Below are 13,369 nucleotides of genomic sequence, written 5' to 3'. Positions count from 1 at the left end.
ATCTATTTTAGAAATTTTAGCATTAAATAATACAAAACTAATTAGAATAGATTAGCGAACGTCTTAAGGATGGCCGATGGAATAAAGAAATTGGGAATTGGCGGCCATATGAAGCCAAAAGACCACGAGGAAGACCGCAAATGCGCTGGAGCGACGAAATTAAAAGAACTGCAGGACCAATGTGGAAACGTCTTACAAATAACAGAGATGAATGGACAGGCCCATATTCGGCAATCCGAATAGAGAGGGTTTAAAAAAAACGAGAATAGATGACTTACTTCATCTATCCGATGGCAATACAGCCCAAGTCATTCCTTGGCAAGCTTCTCTTGTTATCTTGATCTACTGCTATTTTTTTTTTCATAAACGTATTTTTAGAAGATTATTGGCATTTCACCTACTTCGTCCTTCCATCTCTTTTTTGATCTTTTAATATTTTTTTTTCCTTGAAGTTTCGTATTTAGTAATTTTGTGGAGATTCTGTTCTCATCCAACCACACCGCGTGTTATCCCACCGTAATTTCTGTAGCCTAGTGTATTATGCTGGTGTTAGTTCTTCGCATAGAGGAATCACAATTAAACCTTAAGCAATCCTACTTTGACAAACAATTTATCAGTCTCTTCTACACCTTTTCAAACGCTAGTTGTTACTCAATGATGTTTTAATAATTTTCTTTCTAAAAAGGGGGTAACATATTCTTAACCAATTAATTATCCATTACTTGGCTAACAATACATATTATCTAACGGAAGTAATATTTTAGCGCTTTAGTAAAGCATTAGAACGAAACAGATCAGGTCATTTCGCTTTATCTATCACGTAATCAAGTGTAGATTATGTCGATTACAGCGTAGAGGTTTGTCCATTGTGTATGAAATGGAACTAGTTGACCGTACAAAACAGACTAATTAAGTGTAATGAATGAGGGTGTAACTAACGATGTCAAAACTAATTATCTTGCAGTCTGCTCGCAATTGCATTGAGTTTATTATTATCTGAAGCAGTAATTAAATGGAATGCGTTATTTGTTTGTTATCATTTTTTGTATTTTCAACTAAGGTTAAATTATTGTAAAAAGTATTTCAAGTAAACAAGATGGTAAAACTGTAATATTTGCCTAATCTGATCAAATTATACTATTTCTAGTAGCACAAACACCAATAATAATAATAAAGCAATAAACTAAAAATGATATGTATGAGATGGTTTCAAAGATACTGAAACGTTCGGACTACGAGTAAGAACCAAACGCGGAGAAAGTTTGACAGTTATATAAAAAAGTGAACCTAATCGTAAAAAACATATTTTAAAGACTACACCCAAGAGGTGTAGTCTTTAAATGTCTACATAATGTCAAATTAACATTTTAATTAAATAATATTAATTAAACAGCATATTTGCAAAGTCCAAGCTGCAGAAAAAATGGTGCATTAATTAGTGAATTGTTGAAAACAGCCCAGCGTTATAAAGGGAAATACCTGGAGTAACCTTTAAGTATTTGCAACTCCAAACTAATGCTTATAATTTTTTACGGCACTTTTAAGGTGCAAAAAATGGTATTTTTTGACTATTTACCGATTGTAATTATAAAAATGTGAATTTTTTGGCATTTTTAAATTTTGAAATAACATTTGCAAAAATTATTTTTTTTTATGCAAAAAGCATTATATTGTAGGTCTTTTAATTACAAATCGAATTACAATCGGTCAATTTCTTTTGAGATACGTTATTTACAGAAATTGTTTATAAAATTGTTTATAAAAATTTGGCGAAATAGAGTTAGCTTAATTAATTAAAAAATCACAGCTGCTATGTTTTTACCAATTAATAATTAAAAATGGGGCCATTAGATAGTTAAATGCTTTTATTTTATAAGGATATAATTCTTCTTTTAAAAAACCACCATTTATAGTCAAAAACATAAGTAAAGTTGACTGTTATTTCGGTCCGACGCACTAGTTCAAGCTGTAAAGACAAAAATGAATGATTTTGAGCATGAATTAGTGAATTTTTGAAACCAGCTGAGTGTTATGAAGGGCAATGCCTGGAGTAACCCCAAAGTCCTTTAAGTTCAAGTCCATTCAACTCCAAATTGTTGGTTATAACTTTTTTATGGTACTTTACTTTAAGGTGCAAGAAACGGTGTTTTTTGATTATTTTTAGTTTTATTGTATCAAATCAATATTTTAGGTTAAAATGATCACAATATTATAAAAATACATAAATAAAGCTTTATTTTGAGTTGTGCTAAATTAATTTGACTCAATAGTTTATGCAACATTAACGATAGTAGGGATGTGCGATGTTCATCGATGATTGAAAAAATCGATGTTGAATGAACGCTCGATAGTCAATGTTTTTGCCATCGATTTGTAGGTATTCGTTAACATTGATAGTTAAATCGAATGTTTTTGAAAACATCGAACATCATTTAAGTATAGATTACTGATTTCAGTCTCTAGCAATTTATATAATGACACGCTTAATAAAGTTTCCAGGTAAATCCCAGCAACGAAACAGGATAAAAGGAAAGCTGCTATCAAAACTGTTATTCTTATAAGATATTAATAAGCATTATTGAGGTTTATAATTTTAATATATTACGTATTTATTTTTTTTTAATAATTTGGTTGTATTAAAGATATCTATCAGGAGATAATTTTTAATTGTTTAATATTAGGTTAATGTCACACAATTACACATGTTTTTTAGCAATTAAATCACTTTTATATAATCTTCTTCTTTATAAGCAATTCTGCTTGTTTATTGGCGGATTAATACCTCTATGGAAGGTTGTCACTCATCTTTGCACGGTCGTCCGATACTTCTTCTGCCAATTGGTGACTTATCTCTTGCTATTTTGATGACACAGGTCTCCCCCATTCTGCTTATGTGGTTATTCCATTCTTTTTTTTTATTTTCTGTCCATTCATTTATACACTATACATTACATTTTCTTCTAATGTTTTCACTTCTCTTTCGATCTCTTAGCGTCTTCTTCTTCTTCCTGCTTTATAAATAGGCAAAATGCCTGTTTTACTTCGGTTTTTAGCCTCAATTGACGTTGTCTGACCATCTTTTCCTCGGTCGTCCGAATGATCTTCTTCCATTTGGCGATTTGTCTCTTGCTATTCGTACTATTCTATTTTCTGTCATTCTTCGATGTGTGGATTCTATTCACTTTTCTTCTTTTGGTCCACTCGTTTATTTCCTCTATACCACATCTCGCTCGTATTTCCTCACTTCTTACTCTGTCTCTTAGAGTTTTTGGTTTGTTATTTTTCGTAAGACTTTCATTTCTGTTGTTTCAGTAGTCTTTGTGTTTTTGCCGTATCTGCTCTTGTTTCCGCTGTGTACGTCATTATCGGTCTTATTGTTGATTTATATATCCTGGTTTTCGTTTCCGTTGTGAGATATTTGTTTCTCCAGATTGTGTTGTTCAGACATCCTGCTGCTCTGTTTGCCATGTTCACTTGTTTTTGTACTTCTTCTTCCACTTTTCCATAGCTTGACAGTTTTATTCCAAGTATTCAGTTTCCATCACTTGTTCTATTATTTTGTTATTTACGACTAGTTTACATCGTGTCGGTTCCGCTGATATCACTATCGCTTTAGTTTTCTCTGTTGAGATCTCCATGTTGTATATGAGCGCCCTATCTTCGAATTCTTTAATTAATCTTTGTAGGTCATCTTCATTTTCGGCTGTTATTATGGCATCGTCGGCGTAGCATATTATCCTTATTTCTGTTCTCCTATTCTGTATCCTCTTCTTTTTTAATCTTAATGATTTCATCCATTATCAGATTAAATATTAATGGGCTCAGCGAATCTCCTTGTCTAATGCCAGTTTCATATTTGATAGGTTGCGATAGTTTTCCTTTACATCTTACCATAGCTATCTTATCTTTCTCTCAGCGTATTTCCTGTAATTCTTCTCAGTACTCTCTCAACTCTGCCGTTTTAGTACCCTTGGTGATGTGGCTGAGTTGTTTATATAATACTTGTAAATTATTATTTTCGCATTATTCAATATTTGTAAAATCATCGATGTTTTTTTTTTCGATATATCGTTACTATCGATGTTCAGGTTCGATGTTACCATCGATGCTTAATATCGATATTTTTTACCGATGTCGCATCCTAATAGAAGGTCCAAAAATGTCAATTTTTCACCAATTAAATTGTTAAAATAACTTTTTAAAATCCTTATTTTATACAAAAGGCTTTATATTGTTGCTCTTTTAATTATAAATCGAATGAGACTTCAGAAGATCCGATCGGTCAATTTCTTTTCGAGAAACGTTTAATTGTTTATAAAAGTTCTTAAATTTCTATAAATTTCTCGGAGTAATAAACTGCCCTTCCACTACCAAACTAATCCACTCAAAAGTCCTTTAAAGACGCAGATTTGGATTTTTATTTCATTGAGATTAAGACCATTTTAGCATTTTTATTTCTACATAGCTTCAGAAGACAACCAGATGCTAGTTTGTAATAAATATCCCGGTTTAATCCCAAAAATATAACATTGAATGTAAAAACTATCATCGTCCATCCTTTTGCGTCCAGTGCTGAACATAGGCCTTCCTCATTTTTGTCAATTGTGCTCTATCTTGAGCACTTTTACACAATTATCGTGTGATTAGATGCAATTTATTGATGGTTAAATTGCTAACTTCCATTCCTTAAATACCAATTTTATATCCTCTTCTAATTTCGTTTTTTCGTTGGCTTAATAATTTAATAGTCTGATATGTAAAAAAATGAATCAAATTTTTTTTATAATAATAATTTATTGTGTGACTTAACTAATTGATCAACCAATAATAAAACACCCAGTAGAAAACCTAACCCCCATAGACATCCTAGAATTTCTATATCCAAGCCTCAGACACACACATTACGTGCATAATAAAAAAAACTGCAATATGTTTTTGATAATATTTAGTTAACAAGTAGTGTCGTCTATTTAACACATTCTCTTAACGTTTTCATCCCCGTTAACATAATTACCACACAGCGCTTCGCAGGCCACCGAAAGAATGTAAACCCACAATACGGCTGAGCCTTTTGTAGCACGTTTTCAGCCCAACAGAGGTTCATGTGCCTCGTAATCCCCGACGTTAATAATTAGTGTAAGCGTACTTATTTAAACTAGCTACCCAGTTTAGTTTGAAAGTAAATACCCATTCTGCTCTAATAGATAATAACTAAACAACAAAGGGAGAATTAAGCGCACCCCTTTTGAATTTATGTTTGAAAATTTTATGAATCAGGAATACGAGGAGGGTTGTGTAAGTTCTTAAAAGCTGCATAATATTTTGCAAATAATAAAAATAAGTTACTGTATTTTGTAATACTCATTTTAGAGAGCGGAATATATGCGAAGTATATATAGATGCATTTATTGCATATTTAAGCTAAACACGAGTTATTTTGCATATATTAAAAATAAATAAAAGTTTAAAATGTTTCCCTCTTAGTTGGAATTTTACAATTTGAATATGAACAAGCTTATTATCTATCGCTTACTAAATATCTGGACCTTCCCATTACTACCTAGAATGAATAATTATGGGTTTTACAAAAAAAGATTATTTAATTAGCGTAGCAAGTCGTAGGTAAAGTTTATTTCACGAAAAATGGTTGAGTGCTTAATGATTGCAATAAAACGCGACCGCAAGTACCCCATCTTAGTCAACATTAGTTGAGCAGGTAAGTATTCAGGTAAAATTGAAGTTTGTGGAGTGAACAGCACTCCACAGTTCAGTACTGTGGAGTGTTGTTATCTTGTTTGTATAATAAATTCCTGGTAATATAAAAACGATTAAAAAATCGTATAAAATTATAAAAACGATTAGAATACATTTAATTTCATAAAGTTGTAAACATTTTAACAGTGAATTTCACTATCAATGGTTGATCTTTTAATGACCACAATAAATTTGTTGATCGTTAGGTATTTTCTGGAATAATCATACAGGTTCCGTCTATTCTATATAATTTGTAAAAGTATATAAAACCGATGACAAATTTTTAAATATACATTTTGTTTCATTTAGTTGAAAGTGTTACATACACCAACATTGTTCCAGCAAATAAAAAGCATTTATCTGCTGACGCTAGAGAAATCGTAAAAACAATATATATATAGTCCTTTACTTACAAGAGGACTTACTGCTAATACTGCTGCCAGTGAAATATCTGATTTAACGAAAATACCTCTAACCACAGTGAAAAGAATTACATCAAATCTTATTAAGTCAAGAAGGAAGCGTAAGGATGCCGGTTCTACTAAATGTATTGACGAAAGTGATAAGGACTTCTTATTCTTCTTCTTACGATGCCTATCCGTTCCGGATGTTGGCGATCAACATGGCTATCCTAACTTTGCTTGCTGCTATTTTGAATAGTCCGGTTGTCGATGTATTAAACCACTTTCTCAGGTGTTGAAGCCAAGATATTCTTCTTCTCCCTGGTCCTCTCTTTCCAAATACCTTGCCCTGAAGAATGAGTTGCAACAAGCCGTATCTCTGTTCATTCCTCATAACATGGTCAAGATATTCTAGTTAGCGCTCTTTGATGGTGTTTATAATAATGTGATAAGGACTTAATAAGACGAAAAATTTACACAATGTACGAAGAGCAACGGATATCTACATTAGATGCTTTAAAATAACGGCTTACTAATGATGATACACAAATAAACTGCAGCCGCATTAGTCTTTGGAGGATTTTGTCTAAAATGGGCTTCAGATATCGTACAATTGACAAAAGGCAAGTGCTTATGGAGTCCCATCGTTTACAAAAGTGGCGTACTGAATATATAACTTCCATAACAAAGTACCGTACAGAAGATCGACCAATAATTTATCTGGACGAGACATGGTTTGACACTCATGAAGCACCATCCAAAGGATGGTCCGATTCTTCCAACAGGTATCAAACAAAAGCTCATCAAATAAAGGGAAAAGAATATCAATTTTACATGCAGGATCAGAAAATGGTTAGGTCCCAAATGCCTTACGGCTTTCTGCAAAGAACATTAAAGATTCCTGCGTGGACTACCATAAGGATACAACAGCAGAGCTTTTTGGGCAATGGTTTAAGAATTGACTTATACCTAACCTTCCTCAAAATAGTGTGATAGTAATGGACAATGCAAGTTACCAGAGTCGTCAATTACATAAGTCTCCAACTGCAAATAACACAAAAATTGAAATTCAAAACTACCTGTTAGAAAACGATATATATATTTTGAAGAAAGTTATTTAAAAAATGAATTGTTAGAAGTGTTAAAATCATTTTCTATTAAAAAAGTATATGTTTGTGACGCATTGGCCGAGGAAATGGGACATACAGTGTTACGGCTTCCGCCCTACTATTGTTTATTTAATCCCATAGAGCATATGTGGCACCGACTAAAGTCAAATGTTAGGTCACAAAATGTTTCTCCGACTTTAAGTGGTAGTGTAGTCGAATTAATAAGAAAATGTGTTGATGATATCTCCCCAGAAAGTTGGAAAAATTCAGTACGCCATGTAATAAACGTAGAAAATTCATATGTTACTTTGAATCACATAATTAAACCAATTTTATTGTTATTAATCTTGAAGAGGATAGCGACAGCGAAACAGAATTACTTATTTAGGAATTCATAAATATATTTTGGAAATTTTGGGTATTTTTTTTTTAATATTAACTTGTATATATTTTTCTATATTTTTTTTTCAATTCATCTATTTTTTGTACATTATGTATTCGTTTGTATGTATATACTGTAAATAGAACTGTTATTACTGTACATTTTTAACGATATCCGATTAGGAAGAGCAAAAACTTTTAAACACGCCAGTTTTTGCTGACAGTCCTAAGCCTGTAAAAAGTGTGAAGGAAAGTACCTTTCTGAATTTAGATCCATATACTACAATTATTCACGTAGAACAAAAAAACTACTTTCTTCATGTTAAAAATTGTTCAGTTATCAAGTATATTCACTTGAACAACCTGAAAATACCATATGAAATAATTTAATAAATTTTTATAATCGTGTATTACACAGCTACCAATGAAATATATTAAATAACAAACTTTCTGAAGTGCGACCCTGTGTACTTCGGTAGTTTATTGAGAGACTCTTGTATACACAATAGGATCAACTCAGGTAACCATTAAGCACTCAACCATTTTTCGTGAAACAAAGTATACAACCTGTTTACCTGTACCTGTTGCACCTACATACTTTTAAGAGTGTAATTATTTTGTCAGTTTCCGGCAAAAAGTTGTTTAAAGGAAACGTTGTATCGTGTTAAGTGTTTTTAAAATGTTTCTTCTTCTTTACGTGCCATCTCCGCGACGGAGGTTGGCAATCATCATGGCTATTCTGATCTTAGATGCTGCCGCTCTGTATAATTTGATTAATGTGCATCCGTACCATTCCCTTAAGTTACGCAACCATGAGATTCTTCTTCTCCCTACACTTTTCTTGCCCTGGATTTTCCCTTGTATAGTTAATTAAAGTATGTTGCATATTTCATTACGAATAACATGCCCCCGGTATTGCAGCTTTCGTGTCCTGATGGTTTCCAATATTTCCATTCGTTTCTTGGTGTGAAACCAATTGGTTCTCCATATTCTGAATTAATCGCTATTCCGGAGCAGCAGTTAAAACTTTTGGTCTTCCACTTTTGGGCAAATTAAGGCATGGTATACCATTTTCGCATTCTTTAATTGTCTGATAAATCGTTGACAAAGAAATATTTTGAGCACTAAAATTTCTACAATATCGCGTTTGGGTACATGCCCAACTAAACAATAAATACTTTGACGAATATTAAGTTTGTACGACATCTTAACGAACCGTATTTGTGAAAACTGACATTGTTTATATCGTTTAAGTTGTTTACTAACTTTGGTTCCCAATGGCAACTTGATCCAATGCTTCCTACCAATAAATAATACTTTTAAATCTAAAATTATTTTTGAATTACATCAGGAACAAAGAACACTTAGATTTTTGTGGATAAAGCTCACGTAGGGCTTGAGCATAATGAGTATGTAGATATATTAGCTAATAAAGCCATTGATTCTGGTGCGAAATAGATTATAAGCTCTGCATACCAGATTTATTTGTAACAATCAAGAATATTGTAAACAATCAGTGAAAACAAGAATATTATGAATATAGTCAACATTCTAAATCACAATATGCACTCATACAACCCTCAATCCCGAGTGAATTTTGGATTAAAAATTACTCTGTTTCACGTAGATACATTACATCTATTATCAGAATGAAATCAGGACACGCATGTTATCCGGCTCATCTGGCAACACTTAAAATTGTAAATTCCAATTTATGCGAAGTTTGTCAAAAAGAAGCAGATTTAAACCACATTTTCTTTGAATGTACAAAATATATAACAACTGACGACTTTTTATCACGACGACTAAAAAAATTTAATCAAACATAAAATCCTTCCACCCTATAACATTTGTTACCTTTTGTCATTAAATAACAAAAATGTAAATAACTACTTAACAGAATTTATTTCGAAAAGTAAGCTCAATTTGTAAGTTCAGTCAAAAAAATAGTAACCTTTGTTTAATTCCATTTGTTTTAAACCTAATATCCGTGACCCTGTCTAGTTTGTGTTTTAATTTAATGTCTTGATGGGTCCCTAGACGAGAAGCGAGTAACCATGTTTGTTCCATGGATAACCAAATAACCAATAATAAATATATTGTAATAATTATTTTTTTTTCTTTCCTTTGGGAAGAACTTAAAAAAGTTGTGACTGGCTAAATGGCAAATGCCTATGCAAAAAAAATCTAAAATTTTCCGAAAATTTTAGGGACAGGCGTTATAGTGACAATTTATGTAACTGTTTTGTTTTTGTTCTCAAAGACAATAAACAATAGATAATTTAGAGCATACTGCGAAAAATTTCCATAACCTCCCTCGTATGGATGCTCACCATGCAGTGTGTCAGGGGTGTGCACCAAGTGCCTAAACCGTCAGGTAGCTTTAACACGAAATTAGTTACAAGCTTGTAAACTGCTACCGATATTGCCGCGCTTTCATTTAGATATTCTGCCAGAATGCACATTTCTAAACGAGTTAAATCGATGCGTTATTTGGGCCTTTGTGGCAAGGAGTTGGCTGCTAATGATGCTGAACGTAAGCTAAATTCAAATATCTTTTGCCAAATGAAGATATGTCTATATTAGCGAGAGTAGAAGTGACTAGAAGGCAGTGACGGCTGTTACCTTTGTTGTACTGTAAATAATATGTTTGAGTTTACCATGTAATTCAATTTTTTTGTATGATTGAAACTATTTTTTTAAATTCACATATAAGCTTATTTGATTTTGCTTAATTAGAAAATTTATCTATTTTTTTTAAATGTACAATTGAAAAAAATTGTACATTGATCATCATTCATGTACTTAAACTCATTATAGAACCAATGATTGAAATATTAAATGTGCAGTTTATTTTGTGTGACTTAAATATAACTCCAAATAACCTATAAAATATTTTAAGGTTCTAAAAATGCTACCAATGTGCAATTAGCAAAATATAATAAACACTGAAACTTGGTATTAGTTACATTAGTTATTATATAGCCCTCTTTTTATTAGGACCAAAAAGGAGTACTTCTTTCTTGTTTAGAAATCGAAAGCATATGTTTACAGTTTCATTTAAGTGTTTAAATTTCTCATACATTTATATACTATTTCTATGAAATGGCTCAAAAGACTTTTTACACAGAGCAACATTGCCAGCTTGGCAATACTAATTGCTTCTTTTCTGCTTCTCTTTGGTACTGCAGAATGCACACCTTCTATACGTATAAATTATAGTCATATGATCCGTCCCGTCCATAGCCGGTATTATTTTTACGTTTAGTCTTTTCTGCATTGACCGGTCTTCATCGTCGTTTTATGCTGGAAAATATTTCAATAAGTTGATCTTCCAAACCCCTTTTACACTATAAATAAGTCAAGGAATTTTTAATTGTGGTTTCACTTTTGTATTTACATTATAGACAATATTTGAGTTGACCAAGAAATAATAGAACATGCTTCCAAGAAATAATAGAACAACTTGATCCACCATATGCGTGATTTCCAAGCCTTCTTCTATTTCTTCTTAGCCTTCCGTTGTCCATGTTTGGACATAGGTCTCTCCCAACTCCTTCCATCGGTCTCTATCCTGAGCAACATATTTCCAATTTGTTCCGGCTATTCCGGCTTTTAATATCATCAACCAATCTCATCTGTGGTCTTCCTCTTGGTCGTTTACTTTCGTAAAGCCTTTAAGGTTTCGTTTTCCAAGCCTATATATGTGGAATAAAACTGGCCATACAAATCGATACCTCCCATGTGCTGATTATAGTCTGGGATTACTATTGGACAAACTATTTCCTTTTTTCCCTTTTTTATTTTGCATTTGTACTGTTGTAGTATCCAATGTATCGGATGTATTACTGGCTACTGTAACAGTTTTTTTACCTCTGTCTTTACATTTATAAATAATATAGTTCTGTCTTTTTAGAAATGTTGATAAATCTGAAACAACTCGTTTACCTGATTCTCAAGTCAAGTGCTTAGGATTTTTAGATTTCTCTTGATTAACTTAGAAGTCTATCATATAGTCCGTATCGCTGCAAGCAGTTGCCTAAACTGTGATAAGTCTGATGGGTTTTAACGGTAAAAACCCGCTTGATGGGTTTTAACAGCATATTGTTGTATTGTTGAACGACCTTTGACGTCTACTATATTCTTTTTCCTAAAATGTACTCTCCTCAATGAAGGCTGGCTACTACAATAGCAAACTCTTTTATGTTTTCAGCTATTATTAGCTATTCAAAATGTTATTAGCCTTGTCGCAAAATATTTATGTCATTCACTTGTCTAACTCCTCCTCTAATTTCCACTTTTGTGGACGTGAAACCTTCTATCTTAATTATGCCATTTTGATTAAATCAGTGGCGTTTTGGAATAATAAATATACAATTATTCTTCTCATGTGACGGATGTCAATGTTCTTTGTTTTTAGAATGGTTATTTATTCGGCTTACTGTATATCGAAAGCCTTTTCAAAATCAACGAAGCATGTGTAAACTATCTAGATTTCTTTGCCTGAGCACATCTATTTCGAATAGAGCCCCTCTAGTACCCATGCCGTTTCTAAAGACTTATTGGTTTTCGCTAATTTAATCATCTAAATTTTTATAAATCATATTATGGATACACCTTCAGGGCTTGGCTCATCCATGCAATTGTCTGGTGTTCTGAGCACTCTTTTGCTTTATGCTCCTTAAAAATGTTTATGAATGTCGATACAAATCATTTTTTAGTTTTGGTCTCTCTGCTATTATCGTACCAAAATGTCTACCATTTTCTCATCGATAAAGCAAGAAAATTGCTGATGCATTTGCCATAAAATTCCGAGTATCCCTGTATATGTATTTGTTTTCTTCTAAGTTTAAACCAATTTTTAGCAGTGCTTATCCAGTCAGCCAATAGACTTGTCCTATTATATGATTCAGAAGCGCCAGTTTTATATTGTTCGTCATTAAGTAGGAAAACAAATTAAATGCCTTCCATGTAAAAATAGAATTTTTACATAAAAGTAAAGAAAACTGTACTTCATTGTCATAAAAAGGTACTTTTATGGTTAGTTTCATTTTAAGTTTTACGAAATTGCAAATAAAACTCTATTCCTACCAAATAACTCCCCAATTTTCCTGTCTAGTTATATTCGGTTAACGGTGAACTCACAAACTGCCACAATTTGTTAACCAAACCCAACACAAGAACTTCTCAATTTCTCTGAACTGTCATGTAAAATTTATTATTCCCACGACTTTTCCCTGGATAATAGAGACAAATACTAGCGCTAAATAAAGGTATAATCATTTCAAAAACCTCTAGTCCTCTATGCTGTTTCTTTTCTCTTTCGATACAAAATAGACCGTCGTTGGAGGAGGCGACGAGGTCGAGAGTTTGACTAATGCGAAATCGATAGTACAATTTACTACAGCTGTCACACGGGGTCTTTATCTGAACTGACCAATATTGAAACTCTTTTTATACTCCTGACCCGAGATATTGCTCCATTAAGGGTCCTAAAAATACTGATTTCGAAGGAAGGACCGGTGATCCTTTTTTTAATTAATTATATTTTGGTTTATTGCGTAATTGCCCGGATTTTTGCTCAACTTTATCAGCGCTTCGGGCGAACAAGTCTATATTAATGGGAAAACAAGTTAATTTTAAATGTATTTGAGTAGAATGACGGTTCAGGTTTTTTTTAAAAGCGTTAATGGTAAGGGATATATTAGCACTTTTTTATCGTTA

At 32.5% G+C, this 13,369-nt stretch overlaps 1 protein-coding gene across 1 annotated transcript in view; it reads right to left on the bottom strand.

The window, feature by feature from the left end:
- LOC140444124 (pikachurin-like) overlaps window positions 1-13,369 on the bottom strand; it is a 379,011-nt gene that overhangs the window by 43,342 nt on the left and 322,300 nt on the right. The window lies entirely within an intron of this gene.

The sequence above is a fragment of the Diabrotica undecimpunctata genome, chromosome 6 (assembly GCF_040954645.1).
Source record: "Diabrotica undecimpunctata isolate CICGRU chromosome 6, icDiaUnde3, whole genome shotgun sequence".
NCBI lineage: Eukaryota > Metazoa > Arthropoda > Insecta > Coleoptera > Chrysomelidae > Diabrotica > Diabrotica undecimpunctata.
The sequence above is the reverse complement of the archived record's forward strand: the minus strand, read 5'-3'. Positions and strand labels throughout refer to the sequence as shown.